Here is a 24,512-nt window from a genome sequence, read left to right on the forward strand (position 1 = left end):
ATTGCATTTAAGGTATTACCGATTCCTTAAATGCAAGAGCAATAAGGAATCGGTATTAAGGAAATGGTATTTACCGATTCCTTATTTACCGATTCCTTACCTACATTAGGAATGGCTAAATACCGGTCGGTAACGCTGAAATTTACAGAATTTCGAAGTTACCAACCGGTATTTAGCCACCTACATCTGGCCCTTAGTCTTTTTCACTTAATCAAGTCTGGTTTTCCAATAACTTACTGATCTTAATCTACATTTGGAAGACCCTACGAATTCGGACAGTACTACTTTGATAGCCAACCTGGAAGCCCTTGGCTTATCTCTTCATAACAAGGGCCCCACACACCAAGCAGGGCATCTATTAGATCCTATTTTTTCGAATCGTTCATTTGTATGCAATCACCCAGCTCTGCCTCTAAGTTGGTCCGACCATGACGCAGTCTTTTTTCAACTCGAGGTTCTTGATTCCTTAACGTCCAGGCCACTATATGAGTCTAGGAATAAGAGACCTTGGCATAAGCTGAACCTAGACACGTTAAATGATCTTCTGGAAGGGAATCTTCCAGACTCAACACTTCCACTTATTTATTTAAATAAAGCTACATCAAACTGGCTACTTTCCTCTGTAAATCTCTGTCTGCCTCTTTCGTCGAAAACTTGTTCTTCCCATCGGACTCCTGTTCCATGGTTTAATGAAGACCTGAAGAGCTTGAAATCACAATGCAAAGGTTTGGAAAGGAAGTGGCGGAAATTTTATGATCCTAATCGTAAAATTGATTACAAGACTGCCCTTCACAAATACCACGCAGCCTGTAAGGCAGCAAGAGCTTTGCATATTTCCAAAACCATTACTAATGCATTGAACAAACCTCAAGTTCTGTTCTCAGTGGTCAAAAAACTATCCGGGGCAAATACTCTTCCTGCACCCCCCTCCCTGGATATTACTAAATGCAACAATATTGCTCATTTTTTTACTGAAAAAGTAAAGATAATATACAGCAAATTTGTTCCTACCTTACCCCAGGACTTAATTCCCTCTGCTACAGGTATGAGACAAATGGATGCCTTCCCTAACAGAGGGCAAAAGGACTCCGATCCTAACACAATGAAAATTTCACAGTGGCCTCTCCTCAATGAGGAATCATTTAATTATTGTTTATCCAGGGTAAATTCGGGCACCCCTCTGGATCCTTTACCTGTCAATTTTCTAAAATTACTTTCTCCACCCATACTGAGTCTTTGTAGAGCTCTCCTAAATGCATCAATACGTGAATCACATGTACCAATGGATTGGAAACACGCAATGGTGATTCCGTTACTAAAAAAACCCAATGCCGATCCCTCGGTTTTGTCAAATTTCCATCCCATTTCACTGCTACCAGTATTTTCTAAAATATTGGAAAAGCATATCAACTCTCATTTAACCACCCATATTGAAAAATCGGGATATCTGCACCCCTCCCAATCAGGTTTCAGAACGCACCACTCTACTAAAACTACTCTTTTGGGAGTAACTGAAAAATTGCGGCAATGTTTAGATCAGGGTGAGACCATGGCGCTCATTTTATTAGATCTGAGCGCAGCATTCGACACCGTGTCTCACCCTATCTTGCTGAACTCTCTTCAGTTAGCAGGTGTTGAAGGTCCAGCTCTGCTTTGGCTGTCCTCTTTTCTGAGTGACCGTTCATTTCAGGTCTTTTCCTCTGGGGCCTGCTCCACCTCTCGAGTTTCTGCATATGGAGTTCCCCAGGGCTCCACTTAGAGTCCACTACTTTTTAATATCTATGTGCGTCCCCTTGCTACCATCGTTGAGGACGCAGGACTCACCCTATACTCATTTGCAGATGACACTCAAATCATCTTTTCGTTATCCTCCTCTAAAGACAACTCGATATCCTCTTTACGGAACGGTTTACGCCAAGTTTCTAAATGGATGAATGCCAACTGCTTGAAATTAAACGGGGATAAAACGGAGGTTATCATCTTGGGGAAAGATGAACATCTCTGGAACCACTCTCACTGGCCTCAAGAAATGGGTTCATTTCCCCAGCCGGTTACCCAAGCCCGTAATTTAGGCTTCATCATTGACAGCCAACTCTCTATGAGACAACAAGCAGTAAGCACAGTAGGAACCTGTTTCTCCATATTACGATGGTTGCGGAAAATAATTGGGATACTTCCTTTTTCTACACAAAGAACTGTAGTCCAGTCCCTTATAATGTCCCGACTGGATTACGGGAATATTCTTTACTTAGGCTGTAATAAGGAACCTGTTAGGAGGCTGCAAATGGTTCAGAATTCTGCAGCGCGCCTTCTTTGTCATATTGCGCAAAGAGACTCGGTTACTCCTTTTCTGCAAGATCTTAATTGGCTCTGCGTTAATAACCGCATTAAATTCAAAGCTCTTTGCCATATTTTTAAAATCAAACAAGGTGCAGCCCCAGTATACTTGAGAGAACTCATCTGCCCTTACATACCACACCGCGCTTTGCGTTCCTCTACCCAGGGTAATCTAACACTTCCTAGGTTTAAATTGACAAGAATGGGTGGACGCTCTTTCTCGTACCTTGGTTCAAAACTCTGGAATTCTCTTCCTAATCATGTGAAGTCGGAATCCACCTATCTAAAATTTCGCCGAGACATTAAGACATGGCTCTTCATTCAGCAAATGGCTTGAATTACCTAGTCTAATTTAAGACTCATCGCGCCGGGAAACCCTATCAGGGTAGCTGTGCGCCTAATAAATTTAATAATAATAATAGTAATATTCCCAACCAGATCTTCAACCAGGTCTGAATGTGCCCGAATTGATTTCGGATTGAGTGCTAATAACTCACGTATTCCTTTAAATGATCAAATGATGGAGACTTTTATTTTGTTTGTGAATCTATTATGGGGAATTGTTAATTTTAAACATCAATCATATAAAAACCCAATCTACAGCTAATGCATAGTACCCTGTAGCAAAATGCAACATGGATAAAATGCATGTGTTTAAATGCTTAAGTGCTGAAATAAAACATAACTTATGCATTTTATCCATAAAAAGAAAGTATGCCAATCGTGTTCCATTTCCACAGATTATTCTTTAAGCAGCACATCACTCTGTTGATAGTAATGTTTCCATCTTTTACCACTGCAATTATCCCACCACCTCATACAGTCCACACTCTCCGTACCCCGAAACTTTCTGCCCACCTGACCCTCCCTGTCCCACCCAATCCACTTTCACGTTCCCTGCCCCTTAAGCCCTCGGGGGAGTGATGCTTGCCATCTCTCCCAGGGAGTAGGGGTCACTGTCACCGTCATTGGGTTCCATGGAAGTGGTCCCAGGTCTTCTCCCAGGGGGAACAAGATTGGGCTACGCCATTAGCAGCGGCGGCTGGTGTTAATGGGCGTAGGGGGCGTTGCCCTGCTACCCTGAGTGAGAGGCAATATGAGCTAAAACGCCCAGCAGCTAAAAAAAAAACGACTTGCTGCTCGGTAAATAAACCAGTTGAAACGTGGACATGTCCTGCTGCACTTGTGCCAGAAGGGCGAAGCATTGCTCGACCTGCAGGCACAAGCTGTAGCAGTGACATCATTTTAGAAGGAGTGGTGAATTACATTGGCAGATACAAGGATCCCGTTGGGACGCACAATACAGTGGCACGATATGCATTATTTTCACCTAACCATACCTGCACACAAACACAACTATGCACTTCCTTAAGAACAATTAAGATCTCTGTAGAAAACGTGTATGAGTGTAGAATACTTTCCACCAGCTGTCGCTTTCTACAGTTCTATTATATGTTTCAGTCTTTTGGCTACTCAAAAGAGTTGGAGGCCAGACTCATACAAGCAAGCTCCCCTCATATTAAGCTCACACCCCAGTAATAGAGATCCCTTTTTGCTGGCAATACCTATGTGTTGCACTCTCGATGTTTTGTACCATTCATCCTAACCATTTTCCACAGAGATCCTCAATGCAATCGAAGTTTGGCAATGCAAGTGCCAAGCTTCTCAGAGTCTGCAGAAGCCACCTGTGCACTGCCTGTTGTTGTGACCAGTGTTCAAAACTTCATGGAGGCGATGAGGCCTAATGGCCATAGCAGCCACCCATGCAACTCTACTCTGTCCTTGCTCCACTGTCCAGCCTCACTCTTAAGTAATCCTTCTCTCCTTCCTTTGTGCTCCCATGGTCTGTCATCTTCCTCCCATCATTTATCATTTGTTTTGTCCATTATCTTCCTTCTATTCACTCTTAGACCGTTCTCTTCATGCCCTGCTTCCTCTCCCCTCTAACACAGCTCTTTAATGTCTACTCTGTAGCCCTTATCAGCTCTCTCTCCACTTTACCTCTACTCTGCTCATTTTTTTCTCTACCATTTCTCAGCTGTTTTGTTTCTCTGCTCTCAATCCCTGCTTTCGTTTCCCTATTGTCAAGCCTATCTCTTTCCCTCTCCCTCTCCTTCACACCTAGTGTGCCTCCTCTCCCCTGCTGTATTCGGGTAGCTCTCTTCTCTCACTTCTTCCCTGTTTCCCTTTCATCTTTCTTTTATCTTGTTGCCATTCCTTTCGGCTCTTTAACTTCTGGGCCTGCTTTCTTTCGTCTCTCACCTTGACCACTGCTCTCTCTCTCTCCTTTCTCAGTTGGTTCAATAGGCTAACACTTTGAGGGATTGAATAAATTAAGAAATGAAGAGGCCCACAGATACGTTGATCTCTTCATTCAACATTTAATTTATTTTAGTGTGGTTCATATAGCCCTAACTGTTAGGTGCTTTAGCTCTCAAGGTTGTAATCGAAGAAACGGAGGCACGAAAAAATCTACCAGAAAGTGAGAAACACAATAAGAATTATCCTCTGAGAGCCCCCAGAGCAAAAAAATAGTAACAAGAATGTAATTGTTATTTACCACAAGTACATTTCCAACTCTAGAAAATCCACATAATCATGACATTAAAGATTTTCTCATGAAAATGTAAAGACTTTAAAATTAACTTTCATTTTACGTGTAGTGAATTTTGAATGCATTAAATAATTTTTAATAAATGCAGAATTTAAAATGTGTCAAAATCAAAAATATTTATTTTAAAATGCCCAGAAATATTTAAGCACTCACATGCTCCAAACTTTTAAAACAAACTATTCCAAATTTCACAGATCAGATTACAGTAATTTACCGTTTTATGTAATACCTGGTCGGAACAGGTGTCCCATTAATTTGATTTATGGATTTTAGAAAGCACCATCGGTACTGGAGGTAGAAACACTGCCTCAACACAACAAACCCAGGGTCAGGCCCAGGCTGTACAACAGCATTTCCATTATGGCAGATTTTATTTGGCCATACCAGAGCACTAATGGAGGCATGCATTAGCAAGGTCACTCTTTCCATACATGAGTCCTGTGACTGCTCGCGGTGCAGACCCCTCCAGAGTCCCTTCTGTACTGTCTGCTGTGCTGCCTGCGCACAGACAGTCTGAGTCGCTGGGAGACACCGTTGTAAATAAAGACTACCATGGCAGCAAGCACAATACTTTCCTTGCACTGCACAGTACTGTCTGCCCGTGCTGTATTTCCATACACCCTGCGCTGAGGTTTAAAAATGTACACTTTTAAAAGTTCACAAAATTGGATGTATTAAGTCGAAAGACTTCAGTGTGATAAAGAAATACGGAATTTTGAATTTCAAAGAGACCTTTTCATATTCCAACCAGATATTTGTTGCATGATTTAGCCCCTCTATAAATCAACAGTTAGAAAAGTATAATGATGTTTCTGACCTGATGCGTGCTACGGGCAGGAAGGCTGGTATCTGTCGCAGACAGATTAAACGGATCAATGGTCCTCCCGGTGATCAATGTGTGCCAACATTTGTTATATTGTCCACAGTCGGTTCCTTCCGGGCTTCTGTTGTAATAAACGAGATGAGGCACCATCCGAAGGGACAGGTTCGGGCTCAGGCTGCTTTCATAACGTTTTCAAAAGCGAAACCATGCTGTTTGAAGCACCTGTTACGGCAAATCATTCATTAGAAAGGCACCCCTCTTACACCCCGCCCCCTCTCATGATGTCCAATCCACTACCTCTTTGTCTCCTCGGCCGCTGCCTGGCCCACCCCTTCCCATTGAAATGAATGGAGTTTGTTAACTCCTTCCAGGGCCACTGTATTGTGCGCCCCAACGGGATCCTTGTAGCTGCCAATGTAATTCACCACTCCCTCTAAAATGATGTCACAGCTGTAGCTTGTGCCTGCAGGTCGAGCAATACCTCGCCCTTCTGGCACAAGTACAGCAGGACATGTTCACATTTCAATTGGTTTATTTACCGAGCAGCAAGTCATTTTTTGTAGCTGCTGAGTGTTTTAGCTCATCTTGCCTCTCCCTCAGGGTAGCAGGGCAATGCCCCATACGCCCATTAACACCAGTGGCCCCTGCTCTCTTCTTAATCTCCTCAAGCCTGTTGATGATAAGGGAGACTTTATTTTAGACCTGATACCTAATTTTGCAAGTTCAGCAGTTTCAGCTTGTAGAATTATCTCCAGTAGTTGTATGAGAGGCTGGGCAGCAGAGGAGGAGTCTCGCTAAGGTTCCTTATAAAATACACAGTTCTGGAGAGTAACAGAAACTTGCATCGCCCCATTACACAATGGACTAGTCAAGGCCTCCTAATTGGGCCAATGTCTTGTAACCTGCAAGAGGGGCGGATTGCATGCTAATTTGGAGCCTGTGGGCAAGGTCATGATGTAGAGGGGGGCGTAAGTCCCTCCTAGAACCTATTCTCCTTGGTTGTTTGCGGATTCCTTGCCTTAGGGTTTTAGAAAAAGTGGGTATGATTGATCTTTCACTGGTGCCTCCACACGCCTATCCTTCACCCCAGGCCCAATAATTGACTGGATGCCTCATTGCCCAGCTCAGCTCCCACCTCGGTTCTCCTCTTAGCCAACGGCAAGTCACCCAATGCGATGGGTGTTGAGGTCTGATCTAAAGTAGAATCTGTAGTAATACTAACTCCAGGTAAATTTTCCTGAATCGGCGTTTCCACATAATGCATGTAAAAACACTTAAATATTTTTGGGGAGGCAAGGGGCCTAGATGTACTACTTGTCCCCACATCTACATGACCTGGAAGGCCAGATAGTTTTTTAGAGTGTATAGTATCAGAAAACATCTTATTTTTCCAAGGGGAGTTTCGACAGGTATCTGATTTAATTGCCTTTAAAAAAATATATGGTGCACCGCTTTCAGTTAAAATGTATCCACCTCTACCAGAGTGTTAAGCCAACTCCAGCCGAGTCAAACAAACATGAACACCAAACAAGACTCGACAAACCTCGTTATCTTATTGCTTCAGCTCTCATTCTGCCCCCCACCCCGCCTCGGGCCATTACAGCGGTCTCCCTCCTACCCGATCTCGGCGTTCACATACCCCACATCACTGACTTTGACAAAAAATACTTCTGCATTGTGGTTTTTTTTGGTTTGATAAATGTTATTCATTTTACTCCACTTCTCGGCGGCTTGTCCTAGTGGCTATAACGGAGATGCTGTATCGGAGTGTCCCCACCTTTATGCGCCAAGGATAATGAGGAGCACCATCCTCTGGATTCAGCAGTGACTTTTGGGCACAGGCACCGATATTCAGTGAGCCTTATTAATTACTTGAGTTAAAAGGTACAGCCAGCCAACACGTGTTTCGAGGAGAGAAACCTCTTCCTCAGGGTTGTAAATAATATAGATCAAATGAAAAGAAATTAGAACCAATCTAAAAAATGGAATTGAAATCACACACATTAAATGAGGGCATATTCATGAGAATGTCATGCAGCGCAGGAAGTCGCCTTGCTGTGCTGCACGACAGGAAAATGGCAGGAATGCGCTGTATTTAAAAGAATATGTTGCATTCCTGCCTTTGTCCCTGCACCGGCCCCTTTTTGGCTGCCTAGCACCAATGCAGGCACCCTTGCACCGTGGTGCAAGGGGGCCCGTGTTGCATGCAGGATTGTTTTTGTGCAGGAAGGGGCATCTTCCCGCACAAAAATAATCCTGAGAGGCATATTCATCTTTCTATGTGTGCTGAAGAATGCAGCACACATAGAATGAGGTAGTAACAAGGAAAAATAAAGATATTTCTCCTCGTTACACCTCTTTTTGGTACATTCTAAGGCCTACCACTTTTGGTAAATCTGGGAATGTTTCAAAAACCATGGGAGGTGCTTGGGAACATCCATGCAACGCTCATGCAACAACTTCCCAGTTCAGAATAATGCAACACATTGATTTGCGTTGCGCTGCGTTGCATTGCTCCAGATTTTTGAAGTCACTCATGGCTACGCAAGGTGGCCTTGCGTCACTTCATAAATCACATTTTGGACTTGCGTCGCTCTCGCACCACATTGCAAGAGTAGCGCAACTCCTCTCATAAATATGGCCTTAAGTTACTTGACATTCTTTTTTTTTTTTTTAAGATTTGTATTTTCTTTGCAGCAGTACAAAATAACAGTGGTGTATACAATTTTCCCTCAGCATAGAACAGTACAACACACGATGTCACAATCAGCACCTTGAAATCGCCTCTCTGCAACTTTACATTTCTGATATCACCGCCCCATGTGTCCTCCCCGTGATCTCTCCTATCAGTCAGTGTCTGAGGTTTCATCTTCCTGCTCTGGTGGTGGATCGCATATGCCTCCCCTGAATTTATTCCATGCCCCCCATATTTTACCCCATTTACGAGGGCACACCCGCATAATCAACACCGATCATTCAGCAAGCATGGCAGCGTCCATGTCTCTTCCCCATGCGACCAGCGATGGCGCCTCCCCCGCCCCCCATTTTTGGGCTATGTTTCGTTTAGCTACCATGATCCCTAACGTAGTCCAACTCTGAGCCTGACGAGTGAGGTCATTGGGTTCCCATACATTCAGCAGACAGCGTCTAGGTTCCGGCACTAATGACACTCCCTCAGACTGTGACATTGTCCTCACCACCCGCTTCCAGTATTCTCTGATTGTGGGGCATTCCCATATTGTGTGAAAAAAGGTACCCTCCTCCCCGCAGCCGCGTCGACAAAACGGATCTGCTGCTCTGCCTATCCTATGTAGGGTGTGTCTGGTGTAGTATGAGCGGTGTAGAATCCGGAGCTGCACCAACCTGAGTCTCGAGGGTATGCCCGCCTCCCGCCATTCCAAATCGCCAAACTCGCCTACATCGCGAGACCATTTCTCTCACAGTGGTCCCGTTGGATTCGGCAGGCTGTTTACTAGTTTACTGAGTGACGTGGCCTTCTTATGCATATAATCTGTCAACAACCTGATCTCCATGGGCGACGCCTCCGGAACTTCAGTGCCGGGTGGTAGTATTGACATTAAGGCGTGCCGAATCTGTGTATAGCGGAACCATTCGGAGGGCGCTAGTTCATATTGCTGTTGAAGGCGTTCGAATGGGACTATTTCACCCTTATGCCACATGTCGCCCACCGTAGAGATACCGATACTATCCCAGTTATCAAAGCCCTTGCTGTTCCTAAGTCTTCCTAAACGCTTTATATCCCACAGAGGCGCGAGCTGGGTCATAACCCCGCGCCACCCAAGCTTGGCCTGAGCCGCATGCCAAATGGCGACGGTCTGCCTCCGAGGACCGATGAGCGCTGGGGCCAGTCTTCCGTCGTACAGGGGTGATAGCATACCGCTCGTGCCCAGTATGTCCCTATTCGCCTTAAACTGGGTCTGACTGTGGAGCATGGAGCCATTGGTTGATTACCTTCAGTTGTGCCGCCCAGTAGTAGAGTTGGATATTTGGGAGCGCTATCCCTCCGTCGTACCAGCCCCGTACCAGTTTGGATTGTGCAATGCGTGCCGGCCCGTTACCCCATAGAAGGCCAGATACATGTGCCGCAATTGTGCGGAAGTACTGGAGTTAAAGGGCCCACAGTGGATGTCCCTTGTGTTGCGTCAGTCATTACAGTGGCTGGTGTAGCTTGTGATTGGCGTTGCGGATTCACCGGCGCAAGTCGTGTGTTCTATATTGTTTGCTTGTACTGCGTATCTAGGTACTATTTCCATCATTAACTCGAACTCTTGAGAAAAACATTCAAACAGTCCCACCCCACCACCCCCCTCCCTGCCTCCCTGCCATACGGACCCAAAACTGCCCGCCACCCCAACTCAGCAGAGTGCTCAGAACCCAAACCCCAAAACATTACTTGCTTGCAAGGGAGCAGGAAGTCCGAGGAAGACCGTTTACATCCCCTGTCCCAAAGTCCAGATGTTCATACGTTATAGTGTAACAGAGCAGCCACCGCTAGCCCCAACGGGCTTCCAGACATACTGTGCACCTTTAGTGCAGGATAGACACGTAGTGTCTCGCTATCCGACTTCCCCCTGTGACTGTCCTTCCTCCTCCCCCCTTCGGTCATGATCAACGAGGCCCTCCGCCATTCCAGGATGTCGTCGCCGCCTGTCCGAGCGCCCGGAGCTTTTCAACTGTTGCCACCCCTCGAGCCAATCATGAGCCTCCTCTGGCATCTCGAAGAACCATGTCTTCCCATCCACTACAACCCGTAGCCGCGCAGGAAAAAGCATGGAGTAAGGTAGTTCTCGGGTTCTTAATTTCTTCTTGACCTCTAGGAAACTCCTCCGACGCGCCGAGACCGCCGCCGTATAGTCCGGGAAAAAGGACACCACTGAATTCTGCACACGTAGGGGCGGCGCCACTCGGACTGTTTGAAGAATGGCATCCCGGTCGCGGAAATTGAAGATGCGTGCCAGGACCGGCCGGGGGGTGCCCCAACCTTAGGCCTGCCCCCAGGCACCCTGTGTGCGCGTTCTACAGAGAAGAAAGTGGAAAGCCCCCTAGGATGCAGCCTGGCTTTGATCAGTTCCTCTACGTAGAGGTCCATGGCGGGGCCCCCTTCACTCTCGGGAATTCCCGTAATTCTCACGTTATTGCAACAGAAACGCCCTTCCTGGTCATCCAGTTTCGTCGCTACGCGCTTGTTTTCAGCCTCCAGTTGCGTCACTTTTTGGAGTAGGAAGTTAGTGTCCTTCGTTAAGGTGGCCGTCGCTTGTTCCACTTCCGTGACTCTAGCGGACATTTTCTGGAAGTCTGCTCTGAGGAAGGTTACATATGCGGAAATAGACCCCACTGTTGTTTGCACATTATTAAGGGCGGCCATAATATCTTCCAGTGTCACTTTGGGCGCTCCAGCTTCCTCCAAGACCTTATCTGTGCACACAGTCCGTTCCAGCAGTGGGGGAGAGTCTTTATTATAAGCAAATTTATCTAGCTTTACCTGCTGGTGCGTGTGGTTCCCTTTCCCATTCATCTTCGGGCAGATTAATGCTCTCCTTTGTTACCTCTGCGCACCGTGGGGCAAATGGTGGATCAGGGATCACTGGGGAGAAGTCCCTGTCTGCCGCCCAGCCCCCGGATCAGCGCTCTCTCAGGTGGAGGGGGGGGGGACAACACCGACGTCACGTCTCCAGGCTCTCACAAGGGTCCGCCACTGCTCCACAGATTCGCCCTCCCCGCCTCTTGCTGGCTCGAACCTCCCCAGTCGGGCACTGTAGCGTCTGTGGATCACCTCGGGGTTCCGGTGCCAGAGGTTCAGTGCACCGCCGCCTGGTGACGCCGCCAGCTATGTCTCGCCGGGTCCCCCTGTCACATATGGCACATATGGCACAAAGGAGGGGCGGGTAGCCGGTTCACTTCTGTAGTAGGCTCCCCTCATCAGTGGCGCCTAGCGTAATTTATGGCACAACCTTAAGAGGCCCCGACCGGGCCCGCACAGCAATCACGGATCAGCCCCTCGCCGCTCCTCACCGGCGCCCCGCAGGTCCCGCCACCAGCCGCCCGCTTCACTTCACTGGTGCCGGCTCAGGGCCGCAGCCGGGATGCGGGTGCCTCTTTGTCCGTCGGGCGCCCACCGCCGTATCTCGCGACCTCCGGCGCTCCTCCTGGGCGGCCCCGGGACTCCCGCACAGCGCCCGGGCCGCTCCCCAAACTTTAGTCCCCGGTCTCGCCCGCCGATGTAGGCCTCATCAGTCGGCCTGGTCCTCACGGCGTTCTAGGCCACGGGGAGACTCCGGAATCAAACCAGTCTGCACCGCTCCTCGTTGGCTCCGTATTGATGTCCTTTGGGCACAATATCTGTCGCGGATTAATGAGCGGATTTCAGGGGAGACAGCCTCACCCTCGGAGCTCCTTTAGGCTACGGCCATCTTGCCTGGCAGCAAGCCACGCCCCCCGTTCCTTGACATTCTTAATTGAAATCCTAAATATAAACTAGTTTTAATATAATAGCACCCAAGGTAAATCCAATCGAGAAAAAGAAGAGCCAATCAATTTTAAAATATAGAGTGTGTAAATCAAGAAAAATCCAGCAGTTCTAGAAAGAAGAATCGAAAACAGTTTTAAATAATGAAGAATGATATGCAATACAAGAAAAACAAAAAAAGGAAAAAAGAACAAAAAATAGAAAAGTGTGATACCTAACTAACAATTACTTCCGATTCAGTTAATGCTAATATCATAATGATATAATTCACTTTTAAGTAAGTTCTTTGTCACTTGAATTTGTGTCAGGTCACTATTGATTAAAATCACACACCCTTTATTTATACATTCAGTTCTATATCCCATGATTATGTAAAAAAATGCAAATCCCAAAAATAGGAACACCAATTTCCTAAGATGTTATAATAATCAACATGACATCTTCTTTAAAATTAATATAGTTTTCATTGCCCCATTCCTGCATCTAGCCCTCTGGTACGCTTGGCACAAAAGCAATCAGACTTAACTTAAGTAAAGTAGTTATGCAGTACTCAAGCAGTAGCAAAGTGAAAACAAACCCCAAAAAAATCCCAAACTATTTAAGAAAAATTGAGTTATTTTTTATAAATACAATGACACCAAAATGACAAAAATCCAATAAGTAGAACCAGAGTTATGAATTTTAAGGTTTTAAGTAAAACGTGCACCAAGAAGTACAAAGCGCCAATCACAGTTAACTGCCGCACTGAACTAGGCAAATCTCAAAAGCTCAACTGGAGCATTGATGGGATGCAGGGACCAGGTTCATTCCAGTGGAAAGTTTACCTTCTAACTCAGTCCAGTTTCACTCGTGGAGCATCAGTCATAGCTTCGCATTGGCAGTACAGTCACTGCGAAGAGCTGGCCGCTGGTCAGAGCTTTGCATTTGCAGGATATCCACACGGTAATTGTCGATGAGAACAGCACCATGCGGATGAAGCTCGGAGTCTGTAGCCAGAAAGGTTGTGTCAATAGTCAGGTGCAGATTCCTCGTTGAACTCAGTGAAGTCCGCTCGCATTTGTGAGGAGATCGGCGATGGTTCCTTTTCAACGTAAAGAGCCCAGACCCTATGGATTTTCACCTGGAGTCCAGGTCTTACAGTTTGCAGATTGGAGGATTACACTCTGACACCAGCCAAGGGTCCAGAATATGGGGAGGCACCTCATGGGAGTCAGAACTCACTCCAGATGTGGTCAGCAGCAGAGTCCAGGCACAGTCCAATTAGTGCTGGTCAGCTGGGTAGTTGCATGGAAGTCCTCTGGAAGCTTGTTGTGGCTCTTTAGCTCAAACAAGATGTCACTCAACTGACCCTTGGAGTCACTTCTGGGTGCTGGGTTCAAGGCAAGCTAGTCAGTCTTCCTTCTTTAGATGGCAGGGCAGTCCTCCTTCCTAATCATCGCCGGTCTAGGAATGTTCTGATGAGCAGTTCTGAGGGTGCCAATTGTATACCCACTGCCAGCCTGTGTATGTCTGGAGGGGGTCACTCCCTATATCTAACTCTAACTGGTTCTGGTCAGTACTTCACTGGTTATGGCTCCAATTTGTCTAGGAAGACAAAGGGCATAGTGTGAGCTGCATTCTCCAGTGACAGGCCAGGCATCTTCAAATGTCAGAAAGGGGGGTGGGAATAGCCCTCGGGCTACAATTTGAAGTTCAGGGAGTGCTGAGTACAATCCCCCAGGCCATCCTGCTCTGGAGAGGACACCTTCCCCGACACCCAAGGTCCTTTGTCCCCTGTCCAACAGGACTACAAATCACACCACAGCAGAGCCATTAACAGTCATGTAACCCTGAACACTGGCAGAAAGGCACATCTGGTTTAGGCAGTAAAATGCCAACTTTATAACAATATTATCTAACAAGAAATGCCACACTGACTATTCTTTAACAATTTCACTCCATTTGTGGCCGTTTTAATCTTTAACAGCGGTCACCATTTATATTTTTATTCAACAATTGTTGACACTCACAGAAGATCACATACAAAATGTGTCCTCAGCTCTCATTTGGATTTGTAAATAATGTGGACTGATAATTTGTTTTAGCTTGTAACTTATAATTTGTTTTGTAGTATATGTTGTCATTTGTGTCTTTGTCCAAATTGTGTTTATGTCTACTGTGTTGTTGGGATCTATGTGGATACATTTTGTATGTGATCTTCTGTGTGTTTCAACAATTGTTTGTATTACATTAATATACAGAATTAAACAATAAATAGTGACCGCTGTTATTGATTAAAGCGGCCACAAATGAAGTGAAATTGTACAAGAATAGTCAGTGTGGCATTTCTTGTTTGATAAAATTTGTTTATAGGTTCAGCCTAACTGACTTTTTGAGCATAGTCCCTTTGTTTTGTTTAACAATTGAGCTGGAGCTTTCTCGCGAAGGTAGTATTTTTGGGTATTTGCAACCCCAGTATTGTTGAGTAGAATTTCTGATTCAATTAAGAGTGGGTCTGGCGCCGGTTGTCACTCACGAATTGATTCAGGAGTGATTATGTTAGAGCAGGATATGTTATCGTACACAAAGAATCATATCCAAAAATGTATTTCGCCTCCGTCGCTTTTTACCTCAGTTACCTTGAGTCCCTCCACTAAACAACAAAATGAGTCAGAAAGGCTCATAAGACTTAAAAAGAAACAGATTTGGACTGACCTTCATTGACATTTTCTCCTTGAACACGTGAAAGCGGGCACCATCCCTTGGAGCCTTCAGATTCATAACATTTCAATCATCTTTACAGAGGACCCGGAATATAAAAAGGGTTATAGCTGCATTGGGACCAAGTGTAGTAGAGATCTTACGTCCTTAACAGTAGAAACTGCTTATAGACTATCTAAAAAACAACTGGAAGAGATTGCAGATATAGAACAAAAAATCAAGGATAGCCAATCAATTTCTGAAGCTAAAACGATATTGGAAAAAATAGATAAGGAAATTGCAGAATTTAGAGACTTCACAATTAATTAAAAAAACAGCTTTTAATGTGGAAACAGTATATCCATACATACAAAACGATTTTTATTCACGTGCTGAGACACCTAGATATTTGCCGGATTATCAATCACTGTCAAAAAAGAAATTTTTCACATTCCCTTACACTTCTTCATTGTCAACTGGTGACGCCGATCCTGGGTAAGGATCATCCAATCAACAATCCAGGAATCAGCAGCCTTTTTTAGGAAGAGGCCACCAAAGAGGAAAACAAGGAACAGATTTCAAAATCAACCATGGGAAATGATCACACGTCGACAGAATTTCAAGAGCTAACGAGATCTCCCATCTTTAATCTTTCAAAAAGACCTCTGACTAAAATTGAAGAAATTGACCTGGAAAAGGGTGTAACCTTTGTGCCAACCAAATTCCCCAATATAGTAAAGTTGAAAACTGAAGCATTAGAGTTTTGTTGATAAATTTGTCTAAAGGCTTTTTTCTTAAATGTTGAAGCTCCACAAGTGGAAGAACCATCAGGATTAAAAAATAAATCAACTTTTTGCCCTCATCCAGGTCAGATTCCAAAGGAAATCATTACTTCTGAAAACACAGTATTGTCTGCCATTGAAAAATTGAGCACGACCAAAGATTTTATTAAACATATATTTTACCAAAGAGCAGAGAGATGCCCTTGTGCAATTACAATCTGATGATAATATTGTGATTAAACAGGGTGGTGCTATATTGGTGCTATAGTCATTTGAGCATTAGAGGATTACAAAAAGGAAGCAGACAGGCAACTACGAAATGTTACAAACAAATTCCTGGAGATCCCACTAAGACAATCCAAAATGAGATTACTGTCATTATCAAACAGGCATTAGATGAGGGATTTATAGGACCACATGAATGGGACTACCTTATCAAAACAAAGCCCAGAATACCGGTGTTATATCGTCTTCCTAAATTGCATAAAGACTCTGTTTCACCACCAGGGCGCCCAATTGTGTCGGGTTGTGATTCGGTTTTGAAGCCAATCGCAAAATATGTTGATCTTTTTTAAAAAAACTTTAGTGCATATGGTACCATCTTATTTGCGAGACACCATGGACTTTATTCAAAGAATCGAGGACTATGAATTTAACTCAGACACTCAGGTATTAGTAACCTTTGATGTCATTTCTCTTTACACTCAAATTCCTCAACATGAAGGACTCCAAGCAATTGAAACATATTTAGATAATTGACCTAGGCCACACCAAGTTCTAACAATTTTTATTGTCAAACTGGCCCATTATGCATTAAGTAACAACTGTTTTAAGTTTGGAGATGAGCTCTTTGTCCACAATGGGATGTCTATTCGCTCCAGAGTTGGCCGTGGTGTTCATGGCCACATTCGAAGAGAAACACATTTATGACACTAACCCTTTTTTACATCATATCATCAAATAGTTTCGTCTCATTGATGATATGTTTTGTATTTGAGAAAGACAAGAGGAAAGTTTGAACAGGTTCACCCAATGGTTGAACGGACAGTCAGAGGACATCAAACTTAGTGCCTCCAGTAGTAAATCCTCAATCACGTTTTTGGATGTTGTGGTTTTTTTAACCCCTTCCCTGCTCATGACGGAACCGTTCCGTCATGAGCCACGGTTGGCGTGTGCTCATGACGGAACGGTTCCGTCATGACACTCCCGTTGGCGGCCGCTCCGCCTGCGCGGCGCTGTTTCCCCGCCTGTGCGGGGGGACAACGCAAATGGGCGGAGTCATGACGGAACCGTTCCGTCAGGAGCACAGCTCAACTGTGGCTCATGACGGAGCGGCTCCGTCATGAGGACAGGCCCACCGCGCTGCCCCCCTGCCCCCCCCAGCGCTGCAGCGGAATGTCCGCAGCAGCGAAGGGGTTAAAAGACGGACAGCTGAAAACAACCTTATTCACTAAATCAACTGACAGAAACAATACTTTGCATTGTACGAGTCATCATCCACGCAGTTTACGTGAGAATTTGCCTAATGGTCAATTTATCAGGATTAGACGGAATTAGTCTTATAAAAATGATTACCTATCAAACGCGAAAATTCTTGTGGATGAACTGAAAGAGCGAGATTATCCAAACAATCTGTTAAAAAACACCATGAAGTGGGCCTGGAGGACCCCCAGAGGAACATTATTGGAAACAAAGTCAGTTAAAACTAAGCAAGAACAAATGGTCTGTGTCTTTACCTTTTGTTCCAAAACTAACCAGTTCAAGAAAATTATCAGGCAGAACTGGCATTGATTGAAAAAATGTAAAAATCTTGGGCGCAACCGATGTTTGCATTAAAAAAAGAACGGACTATAGGAAGTCGACTAGTTTCAGCCTGCATTCCATCAGGTCTGAGTAAAAGCAATTTGCAAACACTTTGGGATTTACCACCTTAGGAAGGCTATTTTAAATGTGGCACATGTGTTTGGTGTCCGCAGAGAATTGAAGGTACAATGTTTATGCATAATAGTGTCAAATGGTCACACAGTTTTCTAATTGCAAAACCAAAAATGTTGTTTATGCAGTCCAATGCCCTGCAATAAGCTATACATTGGAAAGACCAATCAAAAAATTAGGCAAAGGATCATACAGCACAAATCGTGCATAAAGCGGAAAGTGGTAACAGCTCCACTTGTAAATCATTGGATTGAAAACCATCATTCAGAATCAGACATCAAGTGGACAGTGCTACCTAGATGAGGCGACACAGATGAAAAATTGATTCGCAAAGAAACCTACCATATAGTGTATTTTAACACTGTTTCGACAGGTTTAAATGAAATGTCTGAAATACAGACTCAGTTAAATAAATAAATCATTCTTGTGCCATAATATCCAACATAAGGAGCTTTGAACATCATAATGAATTCTGCATGAACGATCGAGATTTGTAACATCAATTCCATCTGTTTATGTTTTAAACCACAAGTCCCACAATTCTGCAGTACATCATAAGGGCCATGTCACAATTGACCTTATAAGAAAGTCCTGCACTCAGCACGGCGTTGCTGTTCATTGATGAACCGTGAGTCACTTTCAAGCAACGCCGCGGCAGGACCAGAGTCAATATTTACCAAGTAAGGGTTGCCAAACTGTTGTTTTGGTTATTCGATCTATAGGCATGATGGGAAGTTCTGAGACGGGGGAGTTACGTACACGAGTGATAGAAGTATGTGGCAAAAACGGTCTCGCGTAAGCGTTCTAATGGCTCGTCAGTTGCCGGCAGTTTTGATCCTCGGATGAGGACTGCTGTGTTTTGCAGTTTAATAGCAAGCTTGTGGCGCCGAACAAACAGGCTGAGCATTACGGTCGAGTAATATCTATATATTTTTATTGTAGATTATTCTAGCATTCACATCCTTTGAATGAATACCACGCCCAGTTGTATTGGTGCCAGTTCCGTGTTTCAAGTGAGTATCATTCTTTTGGAGAAGGGAGTGTTTACATGGGTGTTGAATATACCGGTATCTGTTTTGGGCACTACATCATCCTATGAGATATTGCCATTATGACAAGTCTCTTTATTGTTGTGTTTTAGGTGAAAATAATTGAAACCTGCTGTGTGACCAAATCATCAGTCTTCAATTAATCAATCAGTTCATTTGTAGAGTGTACTATTTACCCGTGAGGGTCTCAAGGCGTGGGGGGAGTCTCGGGAAGGCCAGCAGGTCCTGGGTCTGTCGTAGGCGGATGGGGAGGGTGTTCCAGTTTTTGCGGCGAGGTGGGAGAACGATCTGCCGCCGGCGGTTGCGCGACGAATACAGGGGACGGTGTCGAGGGCGAGGTCAGCGGAGCGAAGTTGGCGGTTCAGGGTGTGGCAGGTGAGTCGTTCGTTGAGGTACGCTGGTTCGGTATTGTGGAGTGCTTTGTGAGCGTGGGTGAGGAGCTTGAAGGTGATCCTCTTGTTGACGGGGAGCCAGTGCAGGTCTTTCAGGTGGGCTGTGATGTGGCTGTGGCGGGGGATGTCGAGGATGAGGCGTGCAGAGGCGTTCTGTATGCGTTGTAGTCGTTTCTGGAGTTTGGCTGAGGTTCCTGCATAGAGAGCGTTGCCGTAGTCCAGTCTACTGCTGACGAGGGTCTGGGTGACCGTCCTTCAGGTTCCAGTGGGGATCCATCTGTAGATCTTGTGGAGCATGCGGAGGGTGTTGAAGCAGGAGGAGGAGACGGTGTTTACTTGCTGGGTCATTGACAATGCGGAGTCCAGGATGACTCACAGGTTGCGTGCGTTGTCAGTGGGCGTCGGTGCAGCTCCCAGTACGGCCGGCCACCATGAGTCATCCCAGGCGGAGGGGGTGGATCCGATGATGAGGACCTCCGTCTTTTCCGAGTTCAGTTTTAGGCAGCTGTTCATCATCCATTCGGCGATGGCGTTCATTCCTTCGTGGAGGTTGGATTCGGTGGTGGTGGGGGCCTTGGTGAGGGAGAGGATCAGCTGGGTGTCGTCGGCGTATGAGATGATGTTGAGGCCGTGCAATTGAACGATGTTGGCGAGCGGTGCCATGTAGACGTTGAAGAGTATCGGGCTGAGGGACGATCTTTGGGGTACGCCGCAGATGATCTTGGTGTCTTTAGAGCAGAATGGTGGGAGGCGGACACTTTGGGTTCTGCCGGTGAGGAAGGAGGTGGTCCAGTCCAGTGCTTTGTCGTGGATTCCTGCATTGTGGAGGCGTGAGCGGAGGGTGTGGTGGCAGGCGGCAGGTGGCAGGTGTTGAAGGCGGCCACAGTTTCTCCGTTGTCCAGCATGGCCCTGATGTCGTCGGTGGAAGCGATGAGCGCTGTTTCGGTGCTGTGGTTGCTACGTAATCCAGATTGGGACGGGTCCAGGATGTTGTTCTTTTCGAAGAAGGAGGTCAGTTGCCTGTTGACAATCTTCTCAATGACTTTTGCCGGGAACGGGAGGAGGGAGATGGGCCGGAAGTTCTTGAGGTCATTGGGGTCTGCCTTCGGTTTCTTGAGCAGGGCGTTGATTTCGGCATGCTTCCAGCTCCCTGGGAAGGTGGCGGTCTCGAAAGAGCTGTTGATGATCTTGCGGAAATGGGGTGCGATGGTGGAGCTTGCTTTGTTGAAGATGTGGTGGGGGCAGGGGTCAGATGGTGAGCCGGAGTGGATGGTGTTCATGATTTTGATGGTGTCTTCGTCGTTGACGTGGGTCCAGGAGAGCAGGGGGTCGATGTGGCTGGGGGGCGGTGAGTCTGAGGTGACTGTGTCTGTCGGGGGGGCCTGGTTGCTGAAGCTGTCGTGGATGTCTGTGATTAGCGTTGGAAGTAGGTGGCTAGGGAGTCGCAGAGGTCTTGTGATGGCTGGATGTCGTTGGAGCTGGGGTTGGAGAGTTCCTTCACGATGTTGAAGTGCTCTTTGCTGTTGTGTGCGTTGTTGTCAATGCGCTCTTTGAAGGAGGTCCTTTTGGCGATTCGGATGAGTTGGTGGTGTCTGCAGATGGCGCTCTTGTAGGCTGTGTTGCTGTCCGGTGTCTGTTCGTGGTGCCACTTCTTCTCAAGCCTTCGGCAGGCCTGCTTGGATGACTGGAGGTCGGCGGTGAACCAGATGGCTTTTCTGTTGGTGCATATGTTGGAAGGTTTCTTGATCGGGGCGAGAGTGTTGGCGCAGTTGTTGATCCATTGGCTGAGGTTGAGGGCGGCGGAGTCGGTGTCGGTAGTGTCCGTTGGTGGGTTTAGGGCGAGGGTGGTGGCTAGCTGGTCTTCGGTGACTTTGCTCCAGCTGTGGTGGGGGGCCCGTTGTGTGCGGTGGTGCGTGGTAGGCCTCTCGAAGGTGAAGTGGACGCAGCGGTGGTCGGTCCAATCAATCAATCAATCAGTCATTTGTTAAGCGCACTACATTCCCGCGAGGGTCTCAAGGTGCTGGGGGTCCAGTGGAGTTCGGTGGTGTGGCTGAAGGTGACGTGGTTGCTGGCGGAGAAGATGGGGTCGAGCGTGTGTCCGGCGGAGTGGGTGGATGTTGTGATGAGCTGTTTGAGTCCGAGGTTGGCAAGGTTGTCGAGCAGGGTGATGGAGTTGCTGTCGTTGGTGTTCTCGAGGTGGAAGTTCATGTCTCCGAGGAGGATGTAGTCCGTGGAAGCAAGGGCGTGCGTGCTGATGAAGCCGGCGATGGAGTCGCTGAACTGCGGCCGGGGGCCGGGTGGTCTGTAGATGAGGGTTCCACTGAGGGTGGTGTTGGGGTCGGTGTAGATCTGGAAGTGCAGGTGTTCGGGGGCGATAAGTCTTGTGAGGTAATCTCATTGGTAACTTTGAGGCATTTTAGAGTTAGAGTATATAAATTAGTGTGCCTAATATTTCTTTATAGGTTTTTTTTTTAGAAACAGACATCAGTTCCTTGTCCTGAGAAGAACCCTAAAAATGAAACTTCAGAGAGATCGAAGTGCATTAACCATCCTTTGAGCACCTACTGTGAAATATTATTTGCACGATTCAAAGAATACCATTGTAATCCTGAGCATTAGTCAATGTTAAACATCTTAAATTATATCCTGGGTGCTAAAATCATGCTTGTGCAGAGGCGTCTTGATCATTGATATGAGAGCAATGCAATGAGTTGTCAAATTGTATTTAGAACCTCATCAATGATCACTTTCAAGCTCTCATTTGGATTTGTAAATAATGCAAACTGATAATTTGTTGTGCCTTGTAACTTATCTTTTGTTTTGTAGTGTACGTTGTCATTTGTGGCTTTGTCCAAATTGTGTTTATGTCTACTGTGCTGTTGGGATCTATGTGGATACATTTTGTATGTGATCTTCTGTGTGTTAACAATTGTTTGTATTACATTTATATACAGAATTAAAAAATAAATGGTGACCATTGTTATTGATTAAAGTGGCCACAAATTAAGTCAAATTGTAAAAGATTAGTTAGTGTGGCATTTCTTGTTTGCTAAAACTTGTTTATAGGTTCACCTAACTGACTTTATGAGCCTAACCCCTTTGTTTTGTTTAACTTTATAACTGTGGCATTTTCAGAATAGTAACTTAAAATCTGACTTTACCCCTAAAGAGGCTTGTAAAATTACAATTCAGTTGAGTGGAAGACATATTTCTGAATCTGCTTCCAAACTGAAGTTATCACTTATTAAGTGTAGTAAGGTAACCCAGTGCTAGTCAATGGAAGAGTTAGCTTGCTACAGTGAAAAACGACTTTGGGAGTTCTTCACTGCCAGAACATGTAAACCTTAGGTACACATTTCCTACTTTTTAAATACCATTACACACCACGCTCTATGAGCCTATGAGGCCTACCCTACTTTGTGATTTATAAGTATTAAAAAGGCAACTTGTGAGCGTGGCCAACAAGGTGGCCGACTACAGCTTTCTTCGCCAGCTCTGCCGGCCCTCCTATCCTAATCCAACAGTAATCCTTAGCTCGTTTTTTCATCCGACCAAAAAAACATAAATCCAGAGTATAACAGAGTGGCCTGAGTAGAAATCGACACTGCCTCCGAGCCAGTTCCAGCCTAAGGGGAGTGCATGCACCTCGGGCCTGAGGGGCACCCACAACATGAGAGAGTAGAGTATGAGGGCCAGAATCGAGTCGCAAGGCTCCGTCGCCCTTGGTGAGTGAAGCCCTGGGGAAGCGCTCATCCCGCAATAGTCTGCGACCCAGTGTCCCCCTTGCCGACGACCCATGCAACACTGAGTGCTGCACACTAATGTGCGCCGGGGACGAGCCCCGAACTGTCCGGCCCTGCTTCCAAAGAGAGCATGCCTGCTGCGTATGCAGTGCTGAGGAGAGGCAGTGGAACACTACAGGGAGACGGCACCCCACTTCCTGAGACTGGGATCTCTCTCTGTGAGGAGGAATAGACAGGGGGCTGCGGAGATGCAACTCTGGACCCAGCAGGCCCTGATGTGATGTGTGGCGCCCGCACTGCGACCTGCGGAGACAACCCCATGCTGCTGCCTGCAGTTCAGCAAGACCCCCACAGACACCCATTAGATGTGGCCAGCAGTAATATGGGTGTCTTTGAGACGTGGTGGCCTGGGAGAAGTACGGTGGAGGTGAAGTATGAGGCCATCCATCGCTGTGGATGCTGCTGCACTGTGAGTTAGGCCCAGGGATGCAAAGTAGCAATTTACTAATCCAGTAAAGCCACATGGATCTCCTTGGGTCCTGGCACCCTGGCGTGAGACCCAAAGGGATGTGGAGGGGTTGCTCATGTAGGATTCCATCGCAGATAGTTGGGACTCCCCTCTGCTTCCTCACTCTTCTCGATTGACTGCCATATTTGTCACCAGGGTAGGGCAAGCTTTAAAAGAAAGAAGGGGGCTCCCCAGATGCCACACTGTCTCTAGAGACAGCCAGGGAGGCTTGATCCCCTAGTAGGAACCTCCCATAGAGAGCATGAGGGGACCTCGATGTTCTCCCTGAGCAGTATGGGACACAGGAGGTGCAGACCACAAGGAGACATTAGGTCACTACAGGCACCACCATACTGCCTCAACTAGCACCATTTGGGGCAAGGTGCTTCATTGTTAGGTTGGTCCCGACGCAACAAAGAGCATGCAGGACCTCACAGTATAAGTGGAGACACTCCTTGTCTTGGACACGTTGTTACCAGCGCAACGTCAACTGTCTCACCCACAGGTGGCGCAACATGACTGGAGATCTCTGCGCATTTTGGGAGGGTTTGTAGCGGACATTGGTGGCGCAGCAGTGCAGTCCCCATAACACAAGAACATTGGCTGGGGTAGTGTGCTCGCCCCGAAGCATCTCTCCGAGGGCCCTGGGACTTGACAGCACCCTTCGCCTGAGTGCCCAACCCCCCGCACACCAGTTCATGGGTGCTACCATGCACCTTTCCCCAATGGCTAAAGATTGAGGGCCTGATTACGAGTTTGGAGGTAAAGTCCATGCCATGCAGGAAAGGGGGTGATTGCACACAGGGGGACACAACATGTGCCCCACCTGCAGGCACCCTGTGTTTCCTCACCACCAGTTTTCATGAGGGCCTCACTGTCATGAAAACTGTGGCAGTGAAGAAACTCCTAATATGCTCGGCGGTGCTGCAGTGGCACTGCCAGCATATTAGGGCCTCTGACCCCCACGCCACCGCCACAGGATCTATGATCCACGGCAGTTGCAGCAGTCCTGTGGCAGTCCCACCTCTGTATTCATAATACAGCAGGTGGACCACCAATCTGGCGGTCCGGCGACTGCCAACACGGGTTCGGTGGTACTCGTAATCACACCCAACGAATCCAAGCAACAAAAACAAGATAAGATGGACAGGTATACAACAGTG

This window comes from Triturus cristatus, chromosome 4_1, assembly GCF_964204655.1.
Source record: "Triturus cristatus chromosome 4_1, aTriCri1.1, whole genome shotgun sequence".
Lineage (NCBI taxonomy): Eukaryota > Metazoa > Chordata > Amphibia > Caudata > Salamandridae > Triturus > Triturus cristatus.